The 12,472-nt window shown below is 36.3% G+C and overlaps 6 non-coding genes across 6 annotated transcripts; all 6 read left to right on the top strand.

The window, feature by feature from the left end:
• Positions 1 to 3,114: 3,114 nt before the first annotated feature.
• On the top strand, positions 3,115 to 3,233 carry LOC141303995 (5S ribosomal RNA). Its single transcript, XR_012343962.1, has one exon. It is a non-coding gene; the product is annotated as a 5S ribosomal RNA (ribosomal RNA).
• An 801-nt stretch (positions 3,234 to 4,034) lies between these two features.
• Positions 4,035 to 4,153, top strand: LOC141303996 (5S ribosomal RNA). Its single transcript, XR_012343963.1, has one exon. It is a non-coding gene; the product is annotated as a 5S ribosomal RNA (ribosomal RNA).
• Positions 4,154 to 4,237: 84 nt separating this feature from the next.
• On the top strand, positions 4,238 to 4,356 carry LOC141303997 (5S ribosomal RNA). Its single transcript, XR_012343964.1, has one exon. It is a non-coding gene; the product is annotated as a 5S ribosomal RNA (ribosomal RNA).
• Positions 4,357 to 5,157: 801 nt separating this feature from the next.
• LOC141303998 (5S ribosomal RNA) lies at positions 5,158 to 5,276 on the top strand. The gene has a single exon (XR_012343965.1). It is a non-coding gene; the product is annotated as a 5S ribosomal RNA (ribosomal RNA).
• Positions 5,277 to 6,077: 801 nt separating this feature from the next.
• Positions 6,078 to 6,196, top strand: LOC141303999 (5S ribosomal RNA). Its single transcript, XR_012343966.1, has one exon. It is a non-coding gene; the product is annotated as a 5S ribosomal RNA (ribosomal RNA).
• Positions 6,197 to 6,997: 801 nt separating this feature from the next.
• Positions 6,998 to 7,116, top strand: LOC141304002 (5S ribosomal RNA). Its single transcript, XR_012343968.1, has one exon. It is a non-coding gene; the product is annotated as a 5S ribosomal RNA (ribosomal RNA).
• The last annotated feature ends 5,356 nt before the right edge of the window (positions 7,117 to 12,472 follow it).

The following is a 12,472-nucleotide window of genomic DNA, read 5'->3' on the forward strand; positions in this document are numbered from 1 at the left end:
AGGAAATAGAGGGAAAACTGAAAGAAATAGAAGAAAAACAATATGAGGGGGCAAGGCTAAGAAGCAAAGCAAAATATGTGGTGGAAGGAGAAAAATGTACAAAGTTCTTTTTTGACTTGGAAAAAAAGAGAGGAAAAGCTGAAACGATAAAAGAAATAAGAGGGAAAAATGGAGAACTTGTAGAAGAGAATAAAAAGATATTGGAGGAAATAAGGAATTTTTATGAGGATCTGTTTAGTGCAAGGGGGGTGGAAGAGGAGAAAAAAAAGGAACTGTTGAGTCAGATAAAAGCAAAAGTAAGTGAGGAAGATAAAAAAGAATGTGACCAAGAAATTAGAGAAGAGGAGATTGAAATAGCAATAAATCAACTGAATAAAAAGAAAAGTCCAGGAATAGATGGTTTGGGAACTGAATTTTATGTCTGTTTTAAAGAGGTTTTAATAAAGATTTTAAATGAGGTTTTTAAAGAAATTTTTGAAAAGGAAGAAATTAATGAAAGAACAAGGATGGGGTTAATGAAACTGATATATAAAAGGAAAGGAGAAAAAGTAGATTTAAAAAACTACAGACCAATCACAATGTTGAATACGGATCTTAAAATTTTAGCGAAGGTTTTAGCAAACAGACTAAAAGAAGTAATGCCAAGTATAATTCAAACAAATCAAGCATATGGGGTAAAAGGGAGAGATATAGCGGATATAACGATAAGTATAAGAGATGCCATATGGTATATGAAAGAAAAAAATGAAGATGGATATATTCTTAGTTTAGATTTTGAAAAAGCGTTTGATAGGGTTGAGCACGGGTATTTATTTGAGGTTTTAAGAAGATTTGGTTTTGGGGAGAATTTTATTAAATGGATTGGAATTTTATATAAGGGTGCACTAACTAGGATTAAATGTAATGGTTTTTTAACGGATTGTTTTAAAATAACACGATCAATTAGACAAGGTTGTCCGCTTTCAGCGTTATTGTATTCACTTGTATCTGAACCTTTGGGACTTGCTATAAGACAAAATGAAAGAATAAGAGGGATAGAAATTGAGGGAAATAAGGCTGAGGGGAAAATTTTTCAATATGCTGATGATACAACGATAATTGTAAAGGGAAAGGGAAGTGTTAAAGAAGTTATGAAGGTTGTAAAAGAATACTGCGGTGGTTCTGGAAGTAAAATAAATGAGGACAAAACGATATATATGAGATTTGGCAAAGCTATGGTTTTAACGGATTGTTTTAATTTTAAGGAAGTGGAAGAAATGAGGATTTTAGGAGTTTTAATGGGGAGGAATGAGAGGAAAGTAAGAGATGAAATGTGGGAGCAACTAATAGCAGATATAGAGAGAAGGTTACATTTTTGGAGATTGAGAACACTAAATTTGAAGGGGAAGGTTTTAATATTGAATGTTTTAATGGTTTCTAAACTTTGGTATGTTTTATATGTTTCTGAAATGCCTTTATGGACAGAACAGAGGTTGAAGAAATGCTTTCTTGACTTTTTATGGGAGGGGAAACCAGCAAGGATTGCATATAACACGATTTTAGGGGCGGTAGAGAAGGGAGGTTTGGGGCTAATGGATGTGGAACAGCGAAAAAATGCTCTGAGAGTGAAAATTGTTAAGAAATACCTGCAACAAAACAACAAAACTGAGTGGAAAAAAACAATGAAATACTTTTTAAACAAATGTGGGGATTTTAATATGGGGGATGGAATTCTGTGGATGAAAACGAAAATGTGGATGACGGAAGGATTACCTGGGTTTTACAGAGAAATTTTTAGTGCCTGGGGAAAATTTTTAACAAAAATTGAATGGGATCCGCATGGAAGAGAGAGCATTTTAAATCAACCTCTGTTCTTAAATAACAAAATTTTGAAACAAGGGAAAGAAATGTTTTTTAAAAAATGGATGGAAGTGGGGATAACGAGAGTGAGAGATGTTTTGTATGAGTTTAAAGAGGGGTTTTTACCGACGCAATATATTGTGGACACAATGGAAATGGCAAAAGAAGAATATAGTAAACAAGAAATAACAAACAAATACGAAGCCATCAAGAACGCAATACCAAAAGAGTGGATTAAGAGAATACATTGCATGGAGGAAGAGCCAAAGGAGAAATTTATTTATGTGAAACTGGGGGGAAAACTGTGTGATTTTAAAGAATGTACTGTAAAAACTTTTTATTGTGTGTTTAGAGATGATGTTTTTAAAGAGCCGATTGTTAATAAGTACTGGGTGGAAAAATTCAAAGATTTAAAAAAAGAGTGTATATGGAGAAATTTAAGGGGACGATGTGTGGAAACAAAATTGGAATGTTTGGAGTATTTTATAAGACATAAAGTGGTTTTTACTGATTTTATTTTAAACAAAATTGGTCTAGAACAAAATGCTATGTGTAAAGTGTGTCAAGAAAAGGAAGAGGGGTTTTTACATATGTTTTTATATTGTAAAGAATTGGAGGGGTTCTTAAGGAAATGTAAATGTGTTATTGAAGCTTTAACTGTGGAGTGGGATGAAAACATAATGGAATGGAACAGAGTGGTGATGTTTGGCTGGGAAAAGAAGTGCCAAAACAAAAAGTTTATAAATCTGTGGGTAATGTTAATGAAAAGTGCAATATGGGAGAGAAGAACTGTAGCTAAAAAAGAAAAAATTGTTTTGGATGTTTGGACTGTTTTTAAAAGAAAAACTGAAATATATATAGAAAGACTGTATGTGTATTTTAAAAGTGAAAATATGTTGGATGCATTTTATGTTTTTTTTACATCAAATGTTTATCGTGTCTTAAAAGATTTTATGTTGAAGCTTCCTGAGAACGAAGGATTTTTGTAAGTTGTGTATACAAATCTGTGGTGTGTAATGTAGACACTGTGTAAGACAAACTGTATTTTTTTATGTATTTTTTTATCACAAAAAAAAAAAAAAAAAAAAAAAAAAGAGCGCCCGATCTCGTCTGATCTCGGAAGCTAAGCAGCGTCGGGCCTGGTTAGTACTTGGATGGGAGACCGCCTGGGAATACCAGGTGCTGTAAGCTTTTGCCTTTTCTTCACTATTTATATAATATGCTGGCTTTTACGGAGGCTGATCTTTAAATAGCCCACTTTTTGGAGCAGCCCTCGCTTATGGCCATACCGCGCTGAGAGCGCCCGATCTCGTCTGATCTCGGAAGCTAAGCAGCGTCGGGCCTGGTTAGTACTTGGATGGGAGACCGCCTGGGAATACCAGGTGCTGTAAGCTTTTGCCTTTTCTTCACTATTTATATAATATGCTGGCTTTTAGAAAGACGTGTTTTACCGCTCTATTTATTACAATCATTTACATGTATTATAGAGTTTTAAGTGTTTTACATGTTTTTTAGGCCATTTTATTACTCTTAACATTTTAAGTGTATGTGTCTTTAATAAATGGATGGTTGGCCTGTCATGTGACTAGACACATGACAGGAAGCAGGAAGTACAACTGTATAAGAGAGCAGCATGACAAACAAAGGACAGTCACCAAACTGTTGGATTGAGGAGTTGCTAATTTTAGAGCTCACCTTTCCATTCACCACCTGCAAACTTTGGATTACACTTTCTGTGGATTGTATATACACTGGTGGACACTCACATTGGACTTATCAACACACTGGGGTTCTTGGACTGTTTTTAGGGTATGGACAAATGAACTGTATTCTTTTAACAGAGTTTACCTGTTTTTAGGGTATGGACAAATGAACTGTATTCTTTTAACAGAGTTTACCTAGTTTTATCGTGTTGTTTTAAAGTCTTTTATGTGAACCTTGTAAATACACCAAATCTATTTAAACCAATTTTCTTTTATGTCTCATTCTTTTAACCACTAGTCATCTCTCACAGTTAAATCTGACCCCATTTTAGTCTTGTAACTCGGCTGATAAGGCCGATTGTTACACTTTTATGGGAGACCGCCTGGGAATACCAGGTGCTGTAAGCTTTTGCCTTTTCTTCACTATTTATATAATATGCTGGCTTTTACGGAGGCTGATCTTTAAATAGCCCACTTTTTGGAGCAGCCCTCGCTTATGGCCATACCGCGCTGAGAGCGCCCGATCTCGTCTGATCTCGGAAGCTAAGCAGCGTCGGGCCTGGTTAGTACTTGGATGGGAGACCGCCTGGGAATACCAGGTGCTGTAAGCTTTTGCCTTTTCTTCACTATTTATATAATATGCTGGCTTTTACGGAGGCTGATCTTTAAATAGCCCACTTTTTGGAGCAGCCCTCGCTTATGGCCATACCGCGCTGAGAGCGCCCGATCTCGTCTGATCTCGGAAGCTAAGCAGCGTCGGGCCTGGTTAGTACTTGGATGGGAGACCGCCTGGGAATACCAGGTGCTGTAAGCTTTTGCCTTTTCTTCACTATTTATATAATATGCTGGCTTTTAGAAAGACGTGTTTTACCGCTCTATTTATTACAATCATTTACATGTATTATAGAGTTTTAAGTGTTTTACATGTTTTTTAGGCCATTTTATTACTCTTAACATTTTAAGTGTATGTGTCTTTAATAAATGGATGGTTGGCCTGTCATGTGACTAGACACATGACAGGAAGCAGGAAGTACAACTGTATAAGAGAGCAGCATGACAAACAAAGGACAGTCACCAAACTGTTGGATTGAGGAGTTGCTAATTTTAGAGCTCACCTTTCCATTCACCACCTGCAAACTTTGGATTACACTTTCTGTGGATTGTATATACACTGGTGGACACTCACATTGGACTTATCAACACACTGGGGTTCTTGGACTGTTTTTAGGGTATGGACAAATGAACTGTATTCTTTTAACAGAGTTTACCTGTTTTTAGGGTATGGACAAATGAACTGTATTCTTTTAACAGAGTTTACCTAGTTTTATCGTGTTGTTTTAAAGTCTTTTATGTGAACCTTGTAAATACACCAAATCTATTTAAACCAATTTTCTTTTATGTCTCATTCTTTTAACCACTAGTCATCTCTCACAGTTAAATCTGACCCCATTTTAGTCTTGTAACTCGGCTGATAAGGCCGATTGTTACACTTTTATGGGAGACCGCCTGGGAATACCAGGTGCTGTAAGCTTTTGCCTTTTCTTCACTATTTATATAATATGCTGGCTTTTACGGAGGCTGATCTTTAAATAGCCCACTTTTTGGAGCAGCCCTCGCTTATGGCCATACCGCGCTGAGAGCGCCCGATCTCGTCTGATCTCGGAAGCTAAGCAGCGTCGGGCCTGGTTAGTACTTGGATGGGAGACCGCCTGGGAATACCAGGTGCTGTAAGCTTTTGCCTTTTCTTCACTATTTATATAATATGCTGGCTTTTAGAAAGACGTGTTTTACCGCTCTATTTATTACAATCATTTACATGTATTATAGAGTTTTAAGTGTTTTACATGTTTTTTAGGCCATTTTATTACTCTTAACATTTTAAGTGTATGTGTCTTTAATAAATGGATGGTTGGCCTGTCATGTGACTAGACACATGACAGGAAGCAGGAAGTACAACTGTATAAGAAAGCAGCATGACAAACAAAGGACAGTCACCAAACTGTTGGATTGAGGAGTTGCTAATTTTAGAGCTCACCTTTCCATTCACCACCTGCAAACTTTGGATTACACTTTCTGTGGATTGTATATACACTGGTGGACACTCACAGTGGACTTATCAACACACTGGGGTTCTTGGTCTGTTTTTAGGGTATGGACAAATGAACTGTATTCTTTTAACAGAGTTTACCTGTTTTTAGGGTATGGACAAATGAACTGTATTCTTTTAACAGAGTTTACCTAGTTTTATCGTGTTGTTTTAAAGTCTTTTATGTGAACCTTGTAAATACACCAAATCTATTTAAACCAATTTTCTTTTTTGTCTCATTCTTTTAACCACTAGTCATCTCTCACAGTTAAATCTGACCCCATTTTAGTCTTGTAACTCGGCTGATAAGGCCGATTGTTACACTTTTATGGGAGACCGCCTGGGAATACCAGGTGCTGTAAGCTTTTGCCTTTTCTTCACTATTTATATAATATGCTGGCTTTTACGGAGGCTGATCTTTAAATAGCCCACTTTTTGGAGCAGCCCTTGCTTATGGCCATACCGCGCTGAGAGCGCCCGATCTCGTCTGATCTCGGAAGCTAAGCAGCGTCGGGCCTGGTTAGTACTTGGATGGGAGACCGCCTGGGAATACCAGGTGCTGTAAGCTTTTGCCTTTTCTTCACTATTTATATAATATGCTGGCTTTTAGAAAGACGTGTTTTACCGCTCTATTTATTACAATCATTTACATGTATTATAGAGTTTTAAGTGTTTTACATGTTTTTTAGGCCATTTTATTACTCTTAACATTTTAAGTGTATGTGTCTTTAATAAATGGATGGTTGGCCTGTCATGTGACTAGACACATGACAGGAAGCAGGAAGTACAACTGTATAAGAGAGCAGCATGACAAACAAAGGACAGTCACCAAACTGTTGGATTGAGGAGTTGCTTATTTTAGAGCTCACCTTTCCATTCACCACCTGCAAACTTTGGATTACACTTTCTGTGGATTGTATATACACTGGTGGTCACTCACATTGGACTTATCAACACACTGGGGTTCTTGGACTGTTTTTAGGGTATGGACAAATGAACTGTATTCTTTTAACAGAGTTTACCTGTTTTTAGGGTATGGACAAATGAACTGTATTCTTTTAACAGAGTTTACCTAGTTTTATCGTGTTGTTTTAAAGTCTTTTATGTGAACCTTGTAAATACACCAAATCTATTTAAACCAATTTTCTTTTATGTCTCATTCTTTTAACCACTAGTCATCTCTCACAGTTAAATCTGACCCCATTTTAGTCTTGTAACTCGGCTGATAAGGCCGATTGTTACACTTTTATGGGAGACCGCCTGGGAATACCAGGTGCTGTAAGCTTTTGCCTTTTCTTCACTATTTATATAATATGCTGGCTTTTACGGAGGCTGATCTTTAAATAGCCCACTTTTTGGAGCAGCCCTCGCTTATGGCCATACCGCGCTGAGAGCGCCCGATCTCGTCTGATCTCGGAAGCTAAGCAGCGTCGGGCCTGGTTAGTACTTGGATGGGAGACCGCCTGGGAATACCAGGTGCTGTAAGCTTTTGCCTTTTCTTCACTATTTATATAATATGCTGGCTTTTACGGAGGCTGATCTTTAAATAGCCCACTTTTTGGAGCAGCCCTCGCTTACGGCCATACCCCCACCTGAGGCGCTAGAGAGCAACAGGAAGTGGTTGGCAGCAGTTTGGAGAGGAAGGCTCTCCTCCATTTTGTTTATTTTTCTTTTGTTTGTATTTTTTTACTTCAAATTAGTTTTTTGTGTTTTTTTTGTTGTTTTTAAACCACCCAACAGCAGCATCTCTGCTGGCTGGAGGGTGGTTAACCTTTTTTTGCTTTTTTTCTTTAAAATGGACGGATTAATGGATAATGACACAGGACCGGCTGGAGGAACACGAATGGTAAATGACACTGGACTGGGCGGAGAGATATGCATGGCAAACAACACTGGACTGGACTATCAACAACGAGCAAGATACAGGAAAAAACAAGATGCAAGAGACAACCCAAGTGGAAAGAAATATTTGAAGGAGGCAACAGTGATTGTGAATGTGGAACATGTAAATGAGGTGAGAGCTGTGGATATTATTAAAGCAGTGACGGACAAGTGTGGAAATGGAAAAATTCTAGCGTTAAGGCCAAGACAAGGAAAAGAGTTTGAATTAACAATGGAAAAGGAGGAATCGTGTGAGGATTTAATCGATGGACTGACAATTAAAGGGGTGAACTGTGAAATAAAAAAACTGCAAAATAGAGAATACGTTGTTTCCTTCATGCACCTGCCCGTCTACCTGGATGACACTGAAATTATTGGAAAATTGGAGGGATGGGGAGTTAAACCCCTTTCAAAAATTAAAAGAAGATGCTACCCGGGCACTGAAATCGAGGATGGAACAAGGTTCCTAAAAGTAAGGTTCCCCAAAGAAGTAGCATCATTGCCTTACAGCACGAGGCTGGAAACGGTAGAAGGGTTGCAGTATTTTAGGGTGATGCACAGCCACCAGGTGAAGACCTGTAGACTGTGCATGAGCCCAGACCACCTGCTAAAAGAGTGCCCTGAGTTTACATGCTACAAGTGTGATGAAAGGGGACATTTTGCAAGAGACTGTAACGCAGTCAGGTGCCCGGAGTGTCAGCAAATTTTAAATAAGTGTGAGTGTTGGATGGAGGAAGAGGAAGGAGGCACGGAAAGTCAGGTGGACGGACAGGTGCGTGAAGGAAACAACGAGGAGGAAGGAGAAACTGGTGAAACACAAGAGGAAGGATTACAACAAAAAGAAACAGAAGGAGCAACAGGCAACCGAGAGGAAGGAGAAGAAGAAAAAGGGAACGATGAACTTAAGGAACATACAACACAACAAGACACCCACTGGACAGAAATGGAAACATTGGACACTTCTAAAAGTTTTCTGGACGACGTAGAGAGAGATGGACAAAGAATGGGAAATCAAAACAAAGAAACAGACAATGCAGAGCAAGCAAAGATGGACAACATGGGAAAAGACAGAGAGGGGAGAGGACTAATTAGAAGGAGAGCCTTAAAGGTAAAACCAAATGTGGGAAATGCAAGAAAAAAAATCATGACAAGTGTAAACAGATATGAAGTGTTAAGTGGGCTGGAGGGAGAAGATGGAGTATAATGTTTTCTAGGTATTTGTTTTTATTTCTTTTAATGGTTTTAAGTTGTGTTACTTTTAATGCAAGGGGATTGATGGACATGGGAAAATTTGAAAGACTGAAAGAAAAATGCAAAGGAGAAGATGTTATCGCTTTGCAAGAAACAAACTGGAAAGAGAGTGTGATGATGGACTATAAAAAGAAATGGGAAGGAGATATATTATATAACAATGGGGATGGAAGGCTTGGAAGAGGTGTAGCGTTTTTAATGAGGAAAGATGTGTTTAATGCAAGCAAAGTAGTGTATAAAGATAAGATAGGGAAATGTATGGTAGTAGAAGTAAATTATGAAGGACGTGGAATTATTTTAGTGAATGTACATGCACCAACAGAGGCGAAAGAAAAGAAAGTTTTTTTTAATGTTTTAAGGAGCATTATAAAGAAATATAAAGAAACAATTATGATGGGGGATTTTAATACTGTTTTTAGCAAACAGGATATGGCGGAGGGAATGGTTTTTAAATCGGACACAGGGAGAAAAGAATTAAACGAATTGATGAGAGAAAATAATTTAATAGATGTGTGGAGAGAAAGGAACGAAAAGAAAAAAGAATTCTCAAGAAGACAAATAGTGGGGAGTTTTGTATGCCAAACTAGAATTGACTTTGTTTTATGCACGAGAAATGTGGAGAATTTTATTGAAAAGATTAAATATGAAGAAACCAGTTTTAGCGATCACAAGTTTTTATCCTTTAGTTTGGACTGGAGGAAAATGCAAAGAGGGCCGGGAGTATGGATTTTAAATACACAGATTTTAAAGAATGAAGATTATGTTTCAAAGGTTAAAGAAATTATAGAAAAAGAAAAGGAAAATGGAATGTTTGAAGAGGATAGGAGATTATGGTGGGAGAACGTGAAGTTTTTAATCAAAAAATTTTCGATCAAATATTGTAGTTTAAAACAGAAATGCAAAAGATACGAAGAAAATAAAATGAAAGAAAGTTTAGAAATGGAATTGAATAAAGAAAATAAAGACATACAAAAGATAAAGGAAATAGAGGGAAAACTGAAAGAAATAGAAGAAAAACAATATGAGGGGGCAAGGCTAAGAAGCAAAGCAAAATATGTGGTGGAAGGAGAAAAATGTACAAAGTTCTTTTTTGACTTGGAAAAAAAGAGAGGAAAAGCTGAAACGATAAAAGAAATAAGAGGGAAAAATGGAGAACTCGTAGAAGAGAATAAAAAGATATTGGAGGAAATAAGGAATTTTTATGAGGATCTGTTTAGTGCAAGGGGGGTGGAAGAGGAGAAAAAAAAGGAACTGTTGAGTCAGATAAAAGCAAAAGTAAGTGAGGAAGATAAAAAAGAATGTGACCAAGAAATTAGAGAAGAGGAGATTGAAATAGCAATAAATCAACTGAATAAAAAGAAAAGTCCAGGAATAGATGGTTTGGGAACTGAATTTTATGTCTGTTTTAAAGAGGTTTTAATAAAGATTTTAAATGAGGTTTTTAAAGAAATTTTTGAAAAGGAAGAAATTAATGAAAGAACAAGGATGGGGTTAATGAAACTGATATATAAAAGGAAAGGAGAAAAAGTAGATTTAAAAAACTACAGACCAATCACAATGTTGAATACGGATCTTAAAATTTTAGCGAAGGTTTTAGCAAACAGACTAAAAGAAGTAATGCCAAGTATAATTCAAACAAATCAAGCATATGGGGTAAAAGGGAGAGATATAGCGGATATAACGATAAGTATAAGAGATGCCATATGGTATATGAAAGAAAAAAATGAAGATGGAAATATTCTTAGTTTAGATTTTGAAAAAGCGTTTGATAGGGTTGAGCACGGGTATTTATTTGAGGTTTTAAGAAGATTTGGTTTTGGGGAGAATTTTATTAAATGGATTGGAATTTTATATAAGGGTGCACTAACTAGGATTAAATGTAATGGTTTTTTAACGGATTGTTTTAAAATAACACGATCAATTAGACAAGGTTGTCCGCTTTCAGCGTTATTGTATTCACTTGTATCTGAACCTTTGGGACTTGCTATAAGACAAAATGAAAGAATAAGAGGGATAGAAATTGAGGGAAATAAGGCTGAGGGGAAAATTTTTCAATATGCTGATGATACAACGATAATTGTAAAGGGAAAGGGAAGTGTTAAAGAAGTTATGAAGGTTGTAAAAGAATACTGCGGTGGTTCTGGAAGTAAAATAAATGAGGACAAAACGATATATATGAGATTTGGCAAAGCTATGGTTTTAACGGATTGTTTTAATTTTAAGGAAGTGGAAGAAATGAGGATTTTAGGAGTTTTAATGGGGAGGAATGAGAGGAAAGTAAGAGATGAAATGTGGGAGCAACTAATAGCAGATATAGAGAGAAGGTTACATTTTTGGAGATTGAGAACACTAAATTTGAAGGGGAAGGTTTTAATATTGAATGTTTTAATGGTTTCTAAACTTTGGTATGTTTTATATGTTTCTGAAATGCCTTTATGGACAGAACAGAGGTTGAAGAAATGCTTTCTTGACTTTTTATGGGAGGGGAAACCAGCAAGGATTGCATATAACACGATTTTAGGGGCGGTAGAGAAGGGAGGTTTGGGGCTAATGGATGTGGAACAGCGAAAAAATGCTCTGAGAGTGAAAATTGTTAAGAAATACCTGCAACAAAACAACAAAACTGAGTGGAAAAAAACAATGAAATACTTTTTAAACAAATGTGGGGATTTTAATATGGGGGATGGAATTCTGTGGATGAAAACGAAAATGTGGATGACGGAAGGATTACCTGGGTTTTACAGAGAAATTTTTAGTGCCTGGGGAAAATTTTTAACAAAAATTGAATGGGATCCGCATGGAAGAGAGAGCATTTTAAATCAACCTCTGTTCTTAAATAACAAAATTTTGAAACAAGGGAAAGAAATGTTTTTTAAAAAATGGATGGAAGTGGGGATAACGAGAGTGAGAGATGTTTTGTATGAGTTTAAAGAGGGGTTTTTACCGACGCAATATATTGTGGACACAATGGAAATGGCAAAAGAAGAATATAGTAAACAAGAAATAACAAACAAATACGAAGCCATCAAGAACGCAATACCAAAAGAGTGGATTAAGAGAATACATTGCATGGAGGAAGAGCCAAAGGAGAAATTTATTTATGTGAAACTGGGGGGAAAACTGTGTGATTTTAAAGAATGTACTGTAAAAACTTTTTATTGTGTGTTTAGAGATGATGTTTTTAAAGAGCCGATTGTTAATAAGTACTGGGTGGAAAAATTCAAAGATTTAAAAAAAGAGTGTATATGGAGAAATTTAAGGGGACGATGTGTGGAAACAAAATTGGAATGTTTGGAGTATTTTATAAGACATAAAGTGGTTTTTACTGATTTTATTTTAAACAAAATTGGTCTAGAACAAAATGCTATGTGTAAAGTGTGTCAAGAAAAGGAAGAGGGGTTTTTACATATGTTTTTATATTGTAAAGAATTGGAGGGGTTCTTAAGGAAATGTAAATGTGTTATTGAAGCTTTAACTGTGGAGTGGGATGAAAACATAATGGAATGGAACAGAGTGGTGATGTTTGGCTGGGAAAAGAAGTGCCAAAACAAAAAGTTTATAAATCTGTGGGTAATGTTAATGAAAAGTGCAATATGGGAGAGAAGAACTGTGGCTAAAAAAGAAAAAATTGTTTTGGATGTTTGGACTGTTTTTAAAAGAAAAACTGAAATATATATAGAAAGACTGTATGTGTATTTTAAAAGTGAAAATA

Source organism: Garra rufa, unplaced genomic scaffold, assembly GCF_049309525.1.
Source record: "Garra rufa unplaced genomic scaffold, GarRuf1.0 hap1_unplaced_001, whole genome shotgun sequence".
NCBI classification, from domain to species: Eukaryota; Metazoa; Chordata; class Actinopteri; order Cypriniformes; family Cyprinidae; genus Garra; species Garra rufa.